The 13,176-nt window shown below is 41.2% G+C and overlaps 1 protein-coding gene and 1 pseudogene across 1 annotated transcript in view; one reads left to right on the forward strand and one right to left on the reverse strand.

Moving 5' to 3' along the window:
- The window catches only part of LOC129774829 (cyclic nucleotide-gated cation channel subunit A), a 342,729-nt gene that overhangs the window by 191,968 nt on the left and 137,585 nt on the right, over positions 1-13,176 (forward strand). The window lies entirely within an intron of this gene.
- LOC129774832 (trypsin-3-like) lies at positions 5,765-7,116 on the reverse strand (annotated as a pseudogene).

Genomic DNA, 13,176 nt, shown 5'->3' on the forward strand with positions numbered 1-13,176 from the left:
AACGATGAACGATTGTCGTCGTACTGTTCCTCCCAGGCAGTTCCGTGAGAGTTGAAGTCTCCCAAGATCAATCGTGGCTCAGGAAGAAGTGAGCACATGTCAACAAGTTGCTTGCGGCTAACCGCAGCTCTCGGAGGCCAATACAAGCTGACAATACAGAGGTATTTTCCTCTGATGTTTGCATGACAAGCAACAGCTTCAATCCCTCCAATAGGTGGAAGGTCAATTCGAAAAAATGAGTGGCACTTATTGATCCCCAATAGCACCCCTCCGTATCTGTCATCACGGTCCAAGCGTATAATATTGAAATCATGGAAAGAGAGATCATCTCGCGAAGAAAGCCAAGTTTCGGACAGAGCAAAAACATCACAATTGAATTTATCAATTAAAAATTTGAATGTATCCAATTTAGGGATGAGACTACGACAATTCCACTGTAAAACAGTGATATCTCCGACCTCTCTATTTAAATTAGACATCAAGAGAGATAATCATTGCAAGGAGGGGCCATGTTTGCATCAATTGTTGCAAAATTGTCTTTTATACTGGAAGCATTGAGATGACAATGGTTCTGATGGAGTCGGAAACATTAAAACACTGAAGATTTGATCCAGAAGGTCAGACAACTTTATAAATCCCGATTGGGAAGTTGAACTGGACGAAAAAATAGGGACAGTTGGGGTTTTTGATGTCCCCTCGAGTGCTGGGTCGTTCGAAGGTGAACTATTCCCACGGAATCCAGGAGGAACCTGATTTTGCTTGTCCGCTGCACTCGATTTTTTAGGCAAGCTAACAGGGGGTATCACCGGGGGGACTTGTTCTTGAACTTTGGGAGTGGTCACATTCTTGCGCCGGGGATTCCCTTTGGAAATAAACGGTGTGTCCCCGCTAGCTGTGTCCGCTTCCATTTCATCAACTGGCAACGAGGAAAAAGTATTGTGTGTTGAGATTGGTTGTTGTTGTTGTTGGGTCAGTGGAGAAGCGCCCTTTAAAATTTCCGCAAATGTGCGCTTCGAGCGTTCCTTTAAAGAGCGCTTCTGTTTCTCCCAGCGACTCTTATAAGTTTCACAAGCTGAGAGCGCGTGTGGAGTTCCCCCGCAATATGGACATTTATGCTCAGTCGCACTGCAGGATTCCACCACATGTTGCGCTCCGCAAGTTGCACAGCGCTCCTTGTTGGCACAATAATCTGAAGTGTGAACAACTGACTTGCATTTGTTGCAAGTCATGGGCTTTGGCACAAAGAGTCGCACCGGCAGTCTCAATTTGTCCACCATAACGTAGTCAGGGAGAGCGGAACCAGCAAAAGTTACTCGAAACGAGTCGGACGGCGTGAATTTAGTTTCTCCCCCTTCCTGGGAGACTTTGCCTAATTGGCGACAGTCCAAGATCTCGACTTCCATCGAGGGGAGCTTCTTGAACTTTCCATTTCCTTTTTTAATAAATTCACACGTCAGACCCGTTTCTGTAATCACTCCCGCAATTTCTACGTTATGGCAGGGCACGTATGCGCGATATTCTAAAATGAACCGCTTGTCGACAACAATTGCGTTAGCTTGCTTCCGATCAGCCACGACAACACGCAGTTTGTTCGGGCGAACCTTGGAAATTTCGACCACGGAGGAATAATTTTTTGTCAAATCTTTCATGATCTGAATGACATTCAGAGATTTTCCTTTAGGTTTAGGTCGGAAGAAAACAACCCATGGGCCAGTTCCAGTTGCATTTTCTGGATAAACCTTGACACGGGGGGAGACACAACAGGAGAGGAAAGCGGGGTCGATTGTTGAGCGGAAGCGGAAACAGCAGGGTTGGGTGGCGTGATCGGGAGTTCAGCGGGAGCGGGAGCGTGAGGGGGAGTGAGAACGGGAGTGGGAGCGAGAGGGAGAGCGAGAGGGAGAGCGAGAACGAGATCGAGAGGAGGAACGGGAGCAGGAGATTGAGGGGGTGAAGAGGAGAGGTTTGCAAATTTTCTTGAGGGGGGCTTGTTTAGGTGGGTTAATTCCTCCCCCGAAAAGACTTCTTCTGAAGGGGGAACGCGTTTAAGCGACTTCCCACCTCCCGTAGATGTGGAGGGATAGACAGTGGATTCAATCTCCATGTCAACGGGTTCTCCGCATTCTGCCATATAAAGTGGCAGATGTACAATTTTTCAGTGATTTCTCAATCTTTTTTTCTGATTATTTCTTAAACTAAAAACCTTAATCTAATAAAAAATATACTTATATCGCACACCCATGCGGTTGAATTAGAACGGTTCCCAGCGAACCGCGTGTCGTATAGCACAGCTGCAACGGTGTATGGCTCCACAGTGCGATGATGATTTCGATGACGATGATATGGCGATAAACACGCCAGCACACAGCGCCCGCGATGCAGGTCTTCTTCCTTCCGCTTTGTTTGCTTCACACTATTGCAGTCCAAAAATCCCGTTTGGGTGAAACAATTATTTCACCAGCAGCGAAAGTAACGGTATCACAACAGTATCACAAGATAACGGTATCACCAGACGGGAGAAAATACACCCGGCGGCCTCGACTTCACGAAGACGAATGTGAGGACAGAGCGTTGTTCTTCATTGTTCACTTCTTCACAATGCTCTCTCATTTAATGTGAAATGCACTTCGTCGTTGAAATTGAAAGACAGAAAGACAGAAAGACAGAAAGACAGAAAGACAGAACGACAGAAAGACAGAAAGACAGAAAGACAGAAAGACAGAAAGACAGAAAGACAGAAAGACAGAAAGACAGAAAGACAGAAAGACAGAAAGACAGAAAGACAGAAAGACAGAAAGACAGAAAGACAGAAAGACAGAAAGACAGAAAGACAGAAAGACAGAAAGACAGAAAGACAGAAAGACAGAAAGACAGAAAGACAGAAAGACAGAAAGACAGAAAGACAGAAAGACAGAAAGACAGAAAGACAGAAAGACAGAAAGACAGAAAGACAGAAAGACAGAAAGACAGAAAGACAGAAAGACAGAAAGACAGAAAGACAGAAAGACAGAAAGACAGAAAGACAGAAAGACAGAAAGACAGAAAGACAGAAAGACAGAAAGACAGAAAGACAGAAAGACAGAAAGACAGAAAGACAGAAAGACAGAAAGACAGAAAGACAGAAAGACAGAAAGACAGAAAGACAGAAAGACAGAAAGACAGAAAGACAGAAAGACAGAAAGACAGAAAGACAGAAAGACAGAAAGACAGAAAGACAGAAAGACAGAAAGACAGAAAGACAGAAAGACAGAAAGACAGAAAGACAGAAAGACAGAAAGACAGAAAGACAGAAAGACAGAAAGACAGAAAGACAGAAAGACAGAAAGACAGAAAGACAGAAAGACAGAAAGACAGAAAGACAGAAAGACAGAAAGACAGAAAGACAGAAAGACAGAAAGACAGAAAGACAGAAAGACAGAAAGACAGAAAGACAGAAAGACAGAAAGACAGAAAGACAGAAAGACAGAAAGACAGAAAGACAGAAAGACAGAAAGACAGAAAGACAGAAAGACAGAAAGACAGAAAGACAGAAAGACAGAAAGACAGAAAGACAGAAAGACAGAAAGACAGAAAGACAGAAAGACAGAAAGACAGAAAGACAGAAAGACAGAAAGACAGAAAGACAGAAAGACAGAAAGACAGAAAGACAGAAAGACAGAAAGACAGAAAGACAGAAAGACAGAAAGACAGAAAGACAGAAAGACAGAAAGACAGAAAGACAGAAAGACAGAAAGACAGAAAGACAGAAAGACAGAAAGACAGAAAGACAGAACAGAAAGACAGAAAGACAGAAAGACAGAAAGACAGAAAGACAGAAAGACAGAAAGACAGAAAGACAGAAAGACAGAAAGACAGAAAGACAGAAAGACAGAAAGACAGAAAGACAGAAAGACAGAAAGACAGAAAGACAGAAAGACAGAAAGACAGAAAGACAGAAAGACAGAAAGACAGAAAGACAGAAAGACAGAAAGACAGAAAGACAGAAAGACAGAAAGACAGAAAGACAGAAAGACAGAAAGACAGAAAGACAGAAAGACAGAAAGACAGAAAGACAGAAAGACAGAAAGACAGAAAGACAGAAAGACAGAAAGACAGAAAGACAGAAAGACAGAAAGACAGAAAGACAGAAAGACAGAAAGACAGAAAGACAGAAAGACAGAAAGACAGAAAGACAGAAAGACAGAAAGACAGAAAGACAGAAAGACAGAAAGACAGAAAGACAGAAAGACAGAAAGACAGAAAGACAGAAAGACAGAAAGACAGAAAGACAGAAAGACAGAAAGACAGAAAGACAGAAAGACAGAAAGACAGAAAGACAGAAAGACAGAAAGACAGAAAGACAGAAAGACAGAAAGACAGAAAGACAGAAAGACAGCAGAAAGACAGAAAGACAGAAAGACAGAAAGACAGAAAGACAGAAAGACAGAAAGACAGAAAGACAGAAAGACAGAAAGACAGAAAGACAGAAAGACAGAAAGACAGAAAGACAGAAAGACAGAAAGACAGAAAGACAGAAAGACAGAAAGACAGAAAGACAGAAAGACAGAAAGACAGAAAGACAGAAAGACAGAAAGACAGAAAGACAGAAAGACAGAAAGACAGAAAGACAGAAAGACAGAAAGACAGAAAGACAGAAAGACAGAAAGACAGAAAGACAGAAAGACAGAAAGACAGAAAGACAGAAAGACAGAAAGACAGAAAGACAGAAAGACAGAAAGACAGAAAGACAGAAAGACAGAAAGACAGAAAGACAGAAAGACAGAAAGACAGAAAGACAGAAAGACAGAAAGACAGAAAGACAGAAAGACAGAAAGACAGTAAGGACGTTCGAATCATAAAGCGAACGGACTGAACATTGCAACTTTGTTTCGGTGCGCGTTGATTCGCCCGAACACATGTGTGTACAAGGAATGAGAGTTCAACTGAGTGCAAAAAAAGTTGCACTTTAGCACCGTGTTGCATTCCGAAGACTGCAAGGCAGCCATTTCATGAAATAACACATTCTCCAAACTTATATTTCAATACATCTATTGTAACGTACGCTACGCAATACATCTATTGTAACGTACGCTACGTGACGCCATCTTGTTGAAACCACATATCATTGATGTTTAAATCGCAATAACGCTCTCTATTGATGGAAACGTGACGGTTGAATCTTGAGTCAATTTGATCTTGTATGGATGTAGCCCAACATCTTTTCGTGAAATAATCCGTAATGAGGTTTGGGATATGCCCAATTGTGGAGAACGTGCTTTGGGTCATTTCGGATGGATTCATTTGCGGCTGCGATATTTTCTTTGCTTCGTGCGGGCGGCTTCTCGTTGGCACGGGAACACCCAACAGCGAAAATGTAGATACAAATTTGGTCACTAAACTATGCCGAAAATTGAAGTAAGCGCTTTTAAAGTTGCAACCACCGCCTCAGCATTTCGATAGTAATGTTTAATAGTTATTAAGGGTTGCTTGTTCGTGTACTTCACTATTATGAAAATATTGATTTTGACTAACGTTTTAACATAGACAGATTATTATAATGTTTTAAGGGTTCGTTCACACGAAGACACAAAACTGACAAGTCGCTAATGGATGACACTTTACAATTGGTGCATCTTTAATTACTTCATTTTCGAATATCATATTGATTAAATTCGTCGCGAGATATTATACACATGATAGATATTGTTAAAATAAAACCCGATATCAATCTCAGAAGAATTTAAAAATTTATTGATTCCCTAGCCTCTGTACATATATTTTTCAGCGTGACTAGAGTAGTTGTTACCTATATCCGTTCTGTCGCACTATTGAAAAAAATCTAGCATTGCCAAAACTACTACCAATACGACTGTATCACAACTAATGACACTTAGCGCCCCGTTTCGAGCGTATGACAACTTAAAACTTCTGCTCATTTTACCCGAAGACCTTCGCCTGTTCCCACCGGGTTTCCGTCTTCTCCTAACGGTGTGCGAGCTAATCCACTGGTTGGCAAAAGCCACATCTGTGAAAAAGTCCAAAGTCCGGCAGACCGGAACCCACTTCCCCGCCGACCGTATCGTCATCCGCCGATTCGCCGCACCCATCCACGGCGCTCGATTCAAACACCGAATGTGACACAACTGCAACTTGTTTACCTTCGCATACCAGCGGGCTGCCCAGCATGAATCGATGCTGTTGGGGATAGATGCGCCGCGCGTGAGCGGAGGAAAATGCAATATGCAACATGTCTTACTTACATCACTGCTGCACAGATCGCTGCCATTGACGCTGGCAGGCACTATTCTAGCGCACAGAGCATCGTCCGTGAGATTAAGCGATTTCGGGAATGCGTTTTGACATTTCTCTCTGTTCCACAGTTTCGCTCTGACATCGGATGCGTTTCGAGCGAATCTCGGTATCAAACACCTGGTTCCCTCCTCCATTCCGTATCCGGGTTTTACCAGCGGAATCGAACCGATGCTCGCGGAATACTTTACTGTGGCGCCCAGCTTCAGCAGCGCAACATCTCGTTGGGAGGTTGTTTGGTTGTATTTCGGGTGGATATGGTATGATTTGATGCTGTAAAGGGAACCACCATCATTTACACTGCGGGAACCCAAACGGACGGTAATGTATGAAACGGTTTTATTTCTGGAACGAGCGAAAGATCGTTTACTGAATTGCGGTTCGCAATAACCAGCCGTGAAATATCTCACACCACACATTTAGCAGCTGTCAGTATCCACATGGTTTCAATCACAGATCCAGCGCAAAACGCATTTCCCTTGTACTCAATTACAGCTTTGTACGGAAAGATTCTACCTTTCTGATAGACTGCACCTGTGATAATCCAACTTATTGAAATCAATGTATCAATTTGCACACGCACTTGCACACATATCCTCACACATACACCCACAAACATACGTACCATCGAAAGCACCAATCAGCAGCACCAACAAGCAGGGTCGAATTTCCATCCTAGCGTCGTACCATTGGTTCCGAAAAAGTGTAACACTTCTATCGCGTACCGATGCAAATCCAACGACTGCCAGTTGGTACGCCAAACGCGTTTGACAGTGGCCCCAGACTAAGTACAGTGTATGGGAGAGTGCAAGCTGCATGCTCCAAACCGCGAGATGCACGATCTGTCGGTAATAGCGAAAATAACGAGCGGCCTTAGCTCGTTGCGGTATGCTGTGTATAGCTAAGCTGTCGCCCTATTGCAGTAAAAAAGCGATAGTAAAGGGTGGTCACATCAAATTGCATCACGGAAAAAACGCTGTAGAAATTCGCCCAGTAGACCGAACCTTTTGAAAATTTTAGACAGTAAAATAAAAACTATTAAACAACTTTTGGCATTTTCCTTTTATTCATACTTCGAGCCCAAGCTCGTATGCTCGCACCTTCCTCTTTACCCCGTCCATAAGGTTCTGTACAACGTCAGGTTGTAGTTTTTTTTTTAACAGAAATCCATTTTCTCTTGAAGTCCGCCTACGATTTGACAACTTTTGGGTTCTTCCGGAGGGCCTGCTTCATAATCGCCCAATATTTCTCTATTGGGCGAAGCTCCGGCGCGTTGGGCGGGTTCATTTCCTTTGGAACGAAGGTGACCCCGTTGGCTTCGTACCACTTCAACACGTCCTTTGAATAGTGGCACTCGTGCTGCTTCAATAGTGGTAGTAAGCGCTTCTGTAGGCACTCCCTAAGGTAAACCTGCCCGTTTACCGTGCCGGTCATCACGAAGGGGGCGCTCCGCTTTCCGCAAGAGCAGATCGCTTGCCACACCATGTACTTTTTGGCAAACTTGGATAGTTTCTGCTTGCGAATCTCCTCCGGAACGCTGAATTTGTCCTCTGCGGAGAAGAACAACAGGCCCGGCAGCTGACGAAAGTCCGCTTTGACTAGGTTTCGTCGTCCATTACCAGGCAATGCGCCTTCGTCAGCATTTCGGTGTACAGCTTCCGGGCTCGCGTCTTCCCCACCATGTTTTGCCTTTCGTCGCGGTTAGGAGCCTTCTGAACCTTGTATGTACGCAGGCCCTCCCGCTGTTTGGTCCGCTGGACGAATGAACTTGACAAATTCAGCTTATTGGCGACATCCCGGACCGAACTTCTCGGATCACGTCTAAACTGCTTAACTACGCGCTTGTGATCTTTTTCACTGACGGAGCATCCATTTTTGCTGTTCTTCACCTTCCGGTCGATGGTTAGGTTCTCGAAGTATCGTTTTGGTACCCTGCTGACCATGGATTGGACGATTCCCAGCATCTTACCGATGTCCCGATGTGACAACTCCGGATTCTCGAAATGAGTGCGCAGGATCAATTTACGACGCTCTTTTTCGTTCGACGACATTTTTCCAAATTTACGAAAAATTGACAGTGAAGCATGGCCAACGTGATCTATACACTCTTATCTGATTATAAGCGAAAGCTGAAGATATAATCCCTAAAAATAAAATTTCTACAGCGTTTATCCGTGATGCAATTTGATGTGACACACCCTTTAGTGAAAACTGCTCCGCAAACGCAGCTCCTCTGAAACTCCATAGGCGGCTTTAGGCAGTTCCTTGGTGTGTTCAATAACTGGATTGCCCTTTTAACGAGCGCAATCAGCATAGCTGTTTTGGGTTGGTTGAGGGCGATTCCCGCCTGAGACTTCTTATCAGCGGATGGATTACAGGGCTACATGACAGAGCTATTGCTAGACTGTGGTATTCTATTATGCTTCCATACCTCGAACGATTTCGTTAATTCAGATGTTACAATCTTTTTTTCACTGAATATCAATTGAATATAAACATATTAACATAATCGATAATACATAATCTTTATGTTTTGAAATGAAAATATGGTCATGAATAAATTCACTACGCACTCATACGCTATTTTTTTTGGCGTTTTAAAAACCACATTTTTCTAAAACGTTACCCTATTGTATCTTATAACTTATTGATACTTATTGTCACTAGCTTCGAGCGATACCAAAGTGATGTCACCAGATGAAATTTTGTTAAAATAATCATGAAGTTGCAACAATTGATCATTTTGATCTCGCGCTACTCAAACTGGAATTAATACAAAGGTTTTTAAGATCCGTGTATATATTATTAAACAGGCAAACGTTTTTTTGTGGGGTCTTTTTGTGCGATTTTCTGTTCTTGTGCGGTATATGAAAAGAAGCATATTTGACAAAGTTATCGTCCATTTGGTTTTTTTTCGATGTTTTATATGCATTTCAACTAAAAGGACAACATAGCCACCCGCAACCGAAAAGCAAACTGTCCTATCGCAAAGCAAGGTAACAAAAGGAAATCGAACGGTGAACGGCGTGGATTTGAGTTATTTTCTTGGCGTAACTTTTTTTATGCGGTCCCTGTTTACCACACAGATTTTTTTTTCGAATTGTGTACCGAACACGATTTTTTAAAGCTATTGGTGAAGATGACGATTTTTTTTGTGCGGGGATAGGGACCGGAAGGTTTTCTTATATTTGAATGCTATAGAATTCACTGATGCACTGTATGACAATTACAAAAATGCTAAAGGAGAAGAGCCAAACTGTAAACCTGTAAACCTATATTTTACTGTAAAGGAAAATACAACCAGAATCGACTGGTTACTTAATTAGGGGCAAATGAGCTGAACAGTTTAAAGCCTCACAAAGCCAAAAAGAAGAAGAAAAAACGGCTGGTTGCCTTGGTTTCTCAAACTGCGAGATCTTAAGGTGAAGGTGGAAGCTAGCCACAAATGGCTGCCACAATGACGCTCATTTCTTTCACCTCCCTCCCTCACCCCTCGCCTCGCGAAACAGTGTGAAGAAAATGATCGTTTACGCACACTTCCCATCAAGTAATATCAACCAAACTCTAATCGATTACTCACATGATATTAAATTTTCATCTGCTGTCGCACTGTATAGTGACAAACGTCGGAAAACTCGAGCTAGTGCTCTGAAAGTTAAATTTTCATTTTTCAATCTTCGGCAATGGCTTTGTTTTGTATTGGTGAAAGCATCGTTATTTTTTTGACACTGATGCCAGCCAACATCATACATTTTCATTTAGTATTGCATTGTTATTTTTTTTCGAATGTATTCAAAGACTCGTGTCAATGAAGCGTCACACAGTCTGATAAGTAAATTGATCTATTTACGTGTGCTTTGCTCTTCTCTCGCAAACACTATTACCCCATTTTTACACGTGGTTTTACCTATACTACTACAATGGCTTCCTTCCACCTTCACCTTAAGGTTTTTTTTCACGTTTTTCACAGATGAAAATATGCAGATGATGAAAGCAGATGAAAATTTAATTTCCTGTGAGTAATCGTTTAGAGTTTGGTTGATTGATTGGTGAAAGCATCGTTATTTTTTCGAGCCTTAACCCTTTTCTTCATTTATCGAGGCAGTTTGATTGAATGTAATACTTTTCCGTTTACTGTTCTTGAAAACATAGGCAGCCTTGGCAGTGTTCCGAGCTCTGCAATACAATTTTCTTACCCAATGTTAAAGTTGCTAAAACTTACATTACAGATCCATTAAACGAAAAATAATGATTGCATTGATATCAACACAATTTCATTCTATTGATTTTCATGACATGAAACGCTATGACTCAGGAATAACATTTTATTGAGTGGTTTTGATAGCTGTTTCAATGATGTTGTCTGGCATCAGTGCCGAAAAAATAACGATGCTTTCACCAATACAAACAAAACCATTGCCGAAGATTGAAAAATGAAAATTTAACTTTCGGAGCACTTGCTCGAGTTTTCCGACCTTTATCACTATACAGTGGGACAGCAGATGAAAAGTTAATATCATGTGAGCAATCGATTATAGTTTGGTTGATAGTACTTGATGGGATGTGCGAACACGATAATTTCCTTCACACTGTTTCGCAAATTTATTGATTTTCGGGCGAGGGGTGAGGGAGGGAGTTGAAAGAAATGAGCGCCATTGTGGCAGCCATTTGTGGCTAGCTTCCACCTTCACCTTAAGAAAAGCATTTATTATAAAATGACTGGCTGACCCGGCAAACGTTGTACTGCCATTTAAATTATTTCTAGAGAATATCGCACTCTAATCGGTATTGAATATTTAGTAAACGGTATCCTAGCGATATTGTATATAGTTTACAACCTATATTCGCCTACGAATGCGATCGTGTCGTTGGTGAAATATCTAGGAAAACTCTTTGTACATATTCGATCTACTATGCAAGGCGATAAAAGTTTCGAATCACCGCATGGACCATACACCATTATTGTGATAACGGTATCGAACAGTTATTCATATTCCGGGATCCGATTGGTGTTAAGCTCGATCGAATTTCACGATCACTCGATGTCGTTTAAATACATAGAAGACATAGTTCTAACCCTAACTTAACTTTTTTGTCTATAAATTTCCTTGCATTTCCACCAAAACTTTATGCATAACACACCATTTTCGTTCAAGATTTATCCCTCAACTGTACAAAATATGTTGCTATTTTTGGTATGTAGAATTAATTTTCATTAAAATAAATTGGTTTAAAAGCGTGTTTATTCCTTCCGAATATCCATTTTGCATTTTTGCTTCACAGAAATGGAACACGGAGCTCAATGTTGTATATGTCGAATTGCGTCGCAAGGTTGACACATTTGCACAACTCTATTGGTCTTGAGCCGAACGAATTGCAGAATGCAAACTTGTAACGTTTGCACACTGCATCTATCCACGTGATCTCCAGCAGATGTTTTACCAGAATTGATGACAATAACGTGATTGTCATTTTGTAAACCAAGCAAGTGTGATTTGAAGTATTTCGATAATTCGTTGTGCTCATTCAAAAATACTTCCAGCTCGCCGGCGATCTTCTTCTTGGATGGCTCTAACGTTCCAGTGGAACTTTTGCCTTCACAACGTAGCATTACTTGTATCATTTTTATTAGTAATACTTGTTTGAGATTTCTATGCCGAATAACAAGCCTTAAATGTACTCTGGAGTGGCAAGCTCTAGAATACGCGTGACCACAGTGCAAGCCGGAAAAATTTTCTTTGACGAAAAATCCCCCGGCCAGAACGGGAATCGAACCCGAACCCCCGGCATGATAGTGTGGGATGCTAACCACTCGGCCACGGGAGCACCGGCGATACGCCTGGCTTTAAACAAAGTGAGGTTACTTGTGCATGTGTGGATGAAAGTTCGATCTAGCTGTCATTTAACAACGAAATAAATTAGTTCTGTTTGAAAAACGACCGACGGTTAAATTATTTGAATATTGTTTGTACAAAATTACTTAAATCGCAATTAAAAATGGGATAGGGGGTTTGAATTTGTGGTTATATGTATTGTTTAAAGCAAAATTTAAGAAAAAAAATCAGATTCTTTTTTCTACATAGAGGCACTCTAATTGGTATTGAATATTTAGTAATCGGTATTCCAGCGGTATTGTATATAGTTTACAACCTATTTAGAAATGGAATATTCAGTAGTTAACATTTTCGACACCTGCCCTTCTTTGCTTTTCATCGAAGTTAAAAAACTGCTGAAGCAGCCCGAGACATTTGAAACTTGTATGGAAAAGGTCTACAGCCCGGAAATGGTTTGCAAAGCTCAAAAATGGCGACTTTAACGACGATGACAAATCCCTTCTGAATTTGATGAAAAACGTTTCAAATCATTTTTGAAGGAAAATGCGGAAAATACATAATTGATTAATTTATTCATATAATTATTCTGTTTTTGTTTAAATAAAAAATACGCTACGAACTTATTCCCCAACCCAATACATTTCTTGATTACCTAAAGACACATGTTTTGACCAGACACATAATTGTGGCGTATTTATTTTATAAAATTTATTTTTCAAAACATTGAGTTAATTCACTTGAAGGATAAAAGCTTTGCAGGAATCAAAACTGACCGGATAGCTTTAATGCTGTGATCCTGTGTTTCTGATAATCATAAGCTGCCTTTGACTATAATTGGTATATTTAAGAACCCTCGATGTTTCAATGATTCATTATTTTTAGTACGCAATTGCGATTGATAAACAAAGGTTGAATGAGTACACTCTGTTAATTTGGTTTTTGATTCCCTATGTGAAACTCGAATAATGGTACCGCAGCTCGAAGAAGAAAGAATGAGTCACATGTTATCATTATAGAGCAATTACACCCCAAATCAGCCGGCTGCAGATCCGACCCT

This window comes from Toxorhynchites rutilus, chromosome 3 (assembly GCF_029784135.1).
Source record: "Toxorhynchites rutilus septentrionalis strain SRP chromosome 3, ASM2978413v1, whole genome shotgun sequence".
Lineage (NCBI taxonomy): Eukaryota > Metazoa > Arthropoda > Insecta > Diptera > Culicidae > Toxorhynchites > Toxorhynchites rutilus.